The 5710-nt window shown below is 37.5% G+C and overlaps 1 long non-coding RNA gene across 2 annotated transcripts in view; it reads right to left on the reverse strand.

Moving 5' to 3' along the window:
• Positions 1–1864: 1864 nt before the first annotated feature.
• The window catches only part of LOC128247267 (uncharacterized), a 39945-nt gene continuing 36099 nt past the window's right edge, over positions 1865–5710 (reverse strand). For both annotated transcript variants that reach the window (XR_008263621.1, XR_008263622.1), the window contains exon 3: positions 1865–1891. This is a non-coding gene — a long non-coding RNA (uncharacterized LOC128247267). The remainder of the gene's footprint in view (positions 1892–5710) is intronic.

Raw genomic sequence — 5710 nt, forward strand, 5'->3', positions numbered from 1 at the left:
TATATATATATATATATATATATATATATATTTATGTATATATGCAGATATATATAATGTGTATATATGTATGTATATATGTATCTATATATATATATGTATATATGAATGTGAATATATATATGTATATATATATATACATAAAGATATATACATATGTATATGTATGTGAATACATATATGTATGTATATATTTGTATACATGCATGTATATATGTTTGTATATTTATACATATATATATCTATGTATATATATGTAAGTATGTATATATATATATATATATATATATATATATATATATATATATATATATATATATATATATATATATATATATATATATATATATAGATACATATGTATTTATGTATGTATATATATGTATACATGTATATATAGAAATACACATATATATATATATATGCATGTCTATTTATATTTATATATGGTGGATGTCTACTGCTTACGCAGTTTTGCCACCTCTTGTACCTACACCTTAGAACCATCATGGCATCTGATATGGCTTTCAAAACCAGAAAATGTTCTGCAAAGATACCCACATACATTTCACATCCGATTTGGACCACCAAGAGTTGCAGATAAATTCTTATCTTTGTTGATCTTAAAATGTCTTTTCAGACCTCCGTTAGAATTGCAAACCTTCTCGCATACACTGCATTCAAAGGTGTGCAGAGTAATATAGGTAGAATAGTTGGTGGAGGTTCGTTTTCCATGGGTTTCATATCTTGATGCAAAGCCCTGATCCTGTTTACAAAATTTTCTGGGCAGCCTATTTTTCTTAGAATTAGCCACAGAGCATATCGATTAACAGTATCGAATGCTTTGCTCAAATCAACAAAGCAATGGTATAGAGCAAGATTCAATGCACTTTTCTTGTAATTGTCTGATAGTAAAGATACAATCAACTGTGCCCCTGGGGGAAAAAGAGACCACACTGAGACTCAGACACTATATTTGGAACTATGAAGGTATTTAAACGTTCTAACAAAATGCGGTCAGGTACCTTTCCAACCACAGACGAAAGCGAAATCCCTCGTAAATTACCACACAGATCCTTTGGCCCCGATTTATACAAGGAGACTAAAATGGCATCAATCCAGGTTTGAGGCACTTTCTCAATTCTCCAGCAATGACAAACTAATATATTTAAGAGTTCAAACATTTTGTCACCCCCATATTTCAAAACTTCTGCACAGATTCCATCAGACCCTGGAGACTTATTGATATTCAGCTTGTTCATTGTTAAATAAATGTCTGGACTTACGTGATTTAAATCCCACTGACGAACTTGCAGCCTGAAATACTTTTGTTTTGAAATCTTCCCATAGATTGTTTGGGTCAAGATTGATACTTTCTATAGCATCGTGGATTCTTTGCAAGTTGCTTGATAATTTAAAGTTTGCAAAAATTTAACTTTTTGGATACCTTAGTACCAGACTGTCGATTTTTAGGCATTATCGAAAAATCTATTTTTTCACGCACTAGATGATGGTCAGTCCAGCTCTCTGCCCCTCTCATGGCCCGAACGCTAGAACCGCCTTTCACATCACGTTTTTGATCAGAATATAATCTATGAGATGCGAGTGCTTAGATTTTGGGTGCATCCAGGTTGTTTTTATATTCATTTTTCTGTTTAAATAGAGTGCTGGTGACACCAGATTATTCTCAGCATAAAACGTTAAAAGAGCTACTCCATATTTATTACATTTTCCAATCACATATCGACTTAAAACAAGCCATGAAACATAGTCCTTTCCAACTCTTGCACTGAAATCTCCCAATATGACCAGCTTGCCAGAAGTTGGTACACTTCTCAATAATTGTGCTAGATCATCATATTTTCGTTTGTTGTGTTATTTTTATTTAATCCTGAAAAAAAAAAAAAAAAGAAATGTACGTATGTATGTATGTATGTATGTATGTATGTATGTATGTATGTATAGGCGCAGGAGTGACTGCGTGATAAGTAGCTTGCTTACCAACCACACGGTTCCGGGCTCATTCCCACTGCGTGGCACCTTGGGCAAGTGTTTTCTACTATAGCCTCGAGCCGACCAAAGTCTTGTGAGTGGATTTGGTAGACAGAAACTTCCGTCGTATATATGTATATGTATGTGTGTGTATATGTATGTGTGTGTATATGTTTGTGTGTCTGTGATGCCCCCCCCCAAAAAAAAATCGCTTCACAACCGATGCTGGTGTGTTTACGTCCCCGTAACTTAGCGGTTCGGCAAAAAAGAGACCGATAGAATAAGTACTAGGCATACAAAGAATAAGTCCTGGGGTCGATCTGCTCGACTAAAGGCGGTGCTCCAGCATGGCCGCAGTCAAATGACTGAAACAAGCAAAAGAGTAAAAAGAGTAAAGAGTATTCACACACCCATCACACGCACAATCATGAAGTAATTTTTCTCCTTTATTTTTCAGACGATCATTTATTAATGCACTATTTAAAATATATATTCAATTATCTTATTCTTGAATCTTTTCGCCCGTCTTTGCCTGTCTTATTTTTATGTCGCAGTTCTATACTTCTTTTACACATCTCCATTTTCCATCCTTATATTCCACATCTTTTCCCGTTTATTCTTTCATTTTTTCCTCCAGAGCTTATCGTTTTCGTTTCACTCCTTCTCCACCCTTACACGTCCATCCAGCTTTCTCAAATCATTGTATTTCTTTCCTTTTACCCTCCCCCATTCCACTCCCTTATTCTTCTCCCATTCCACTCTTATTAGAAGTCCTGATAATCCTCTACCCCCGTCCATGCATGCTGCTAGTGCCCTATTTTAATGGAAGGACGCTGACAATCGACACCCTACGCTAGGCACTGTTACGCACTCCATCGCATGTTACGATGTACAAGTGTAGTTCGGTGGTGGAAGGGGCGGGGAGAGAGGCTTTGCAACGAAGGGATGAAAATATGGAGCGACAATACTCAAGGACATCATTAGATTTGTACATGTGGAGATTGTAGCATGCTGTACACAGACACACGCGAATAAGCAGACAGATATCTCATCTTGAACGATGTTTATAACAAGAGATAGAGAGAGAGAGAGTGCGGGAGGGGTGCATGTAAGAGTGTGGAGGTAAAGAAAAATAGATAGATGAGAAGAAAGAAAGAAAGAAACAGACAGAGGAAGTGAGAGAAACGTTCAGTGAAAACACGAGAATAAATTAAATCACGCGTCTTAACACAAAACAATCGTAGTTGTTTATATGTGCACATCTATCTATCTATCTATCTATCTATCTATCTATATATATATATATATATATATATCTGTCTGTCTTTCAATCAGTTTGCCTGTCTTGTCGATCTATTTATCTATCCTAGATAGTTAGATAGATAGCTGCCCGTTTGCATTATATACATACGAATCCGTGAGGATGTGTGTGTGTGTGTGTGTTTGTCTTTAACACTTTTGTCTCCAGTTTTTTTTAAATATGTCCTTTACACACACAAACACACACACTTGTGTATGTGTGTGGGCGCGTGCATGTACGTATATACGTATTATTTCTTTACTACCCACAAGGGGCTACACACAGAGGGGACAAACATGGACAGACAAATGGATTAAGTCGATTATATCGACCCCAGTGCGTAACTGGGACTTATTTAATCGACCCCGAAAGGATGAAATGCACAATCGACCTCCGCGGAATTTGAACTCAGAACATAGCGGCAGACGAAATACCGCTAAACATTTCGCCCATGGTGCTAACGTTTCTGCCATCTCGACGCCTTATGTACGTATATGTACGTATATGTGTGTGTCTGTGTGTATATATATTATATATATATACATGTGTGTGCGCATGTATATATGTACATATCTGTGCGCATGCATGTGTGTGTGTGTGTGTGTTTAGTGGCATTTATTTTGAGGACCCCTCGAAGAATGAAAGACAGTTGTCCTCAAAAAAGATTCGACTTCAGAACATAAAATGTGAGAACAAATTCCACAAGATATTTTGTCCAACAAGAATATTAATAATAATCCCTTCTAGTTTTCGCAAAAGGCCAACATTTTTGAGGTACTGAGGGGCAAGTTGATTACGTCGAACATGTACTTGAATGATACCTACTTTATCAATCCTGAAAGATGAAAGTTAATTTCAACGGCATTTGAACACAGAACGTAAGGAGTCAAAACAAACGCCATTAAACACTTTCTCCGACACTCTAAATATTTCTGCTAACTCACCGCTATAATACTAATCATCCTTCGACCTAAAGACACAAGGGCTGAATGTTGTGGGAAAAGGCTAAAGTCTATTACATTGATTCTAGGGCTCAACTGGTACTTATTTCACCGACCCCAAAATTATAATAATAATGATGATTTCAAATTTTTATCACAAGGGCAGCTTGGGGGAGTGGATGGAGTTGATTACATCGGTTCCAGTGCGTAACTGGTATTTATTTAATCGACCGCGAAAGAATGAAAGGTAAAGTCGACCTCGGTGGAATTTGAATTCAGAACGTAGCGACGGGCGAAATACTGCCAAGCATTTCGTCCAGCGTGCTAACGATTCTGCCAGCTCACCGCCCACATAATAATAATAATAATAATAATAATAATAATCCTTTTTTTCTTGGTAACAAGGGCCACAGAAACATTTAGGACAATACACAACAAACAGTGTGGGTTTACATGGAAAACGTGTAATGAATGTTACAATAACAATTAATAAGAAAATTCCCCAAGAGGCGCTTAAGGAACCCCACCGATCCTCAGTCGCCCTGCTTTCCAGGAATACCATACCAGTTGCTCCTGTCCCTTCCGTACTTTTCAGCCTGCATTTACCCACCTTTTAAAAAATTTACTAGTGAAGTGGGACAGAACCTTCCTCTTCCTCTCACCTTCACTTTCCTCTCCGAGTGGAACTTGAAAAATCAATGAGCATTTGACTGCAAAGAGAAGTACCTGATTTCAATAGTTCCATTCGCGTCAGCCACGCAATTTCTTTTACCATAGTCAAAGAAAGGCGGTGAAACGGTCTTCATTCTGTGTCAGCTGATAACTGGATCTCTTTCGATAAATGGATGACATCTCCTCGACATAACTCCCCCAGTCGGCAATGCAAGAACACTGTAAGAGCAGGTGCAAACCGGTTACATCGCTCTGCGGATATCTCAATAATGATAATAATAATAATAATAATAATGATAATAATCCTTTCTAATATAGGCACAAGGCCTGAAATTTGGGGGAGAGGAATTGTCGATTACATCGACCTTAGTACTTGACTGGTACTTGATTTATCGACCTCGAAAGGATGAAAAGGTTAGTCGACCTCGGTAGTAAGGATTGAAATGGCAGAATCGCTTGCACACCGAGTAAAATGCTTAGCGGCATTTCGTCCGCCTTCAATTCTGAGTTCAAATTCCGCCGAGGTCAATTTTGCTTTTCATCCTTTCGGAGTCTATAGAACAAGTACCAGTTAAACACTGGGGTCAATGTAATCGACTCCTCCCCCACAATTGCTGCCGTTGTTACAAAAAAATTGAAACTATTATTATTAGATTTGCATTACTTTCGTTTTAAAGGTGGTGAGCTGGCAGAATCGTTAGCGCGCCGGGCGAAATGCTTAGCGGTATTTCGTCCCTCTTCACATTCCGAGTTCAAACTCCACCGAGGTCGTCTTGGCATTTCATCCTTTCGATGAAGAAATAAG

Source organism: Octopus bimaculoides, chromosome 3 (genome assembly GCF_001194135.2).
Source record: "Octopus bimaculoides isolate UCB-OBI-ISO-001 chromosome 3, ASM119413v2, whole genome shotgun sequence".
Lineage (NCBI taxonomy): Eukaryota > Metazoa > Mollusca > Cephalopoda > Octopoda > Octopodidae > Octopus > Octopus bimaculoides.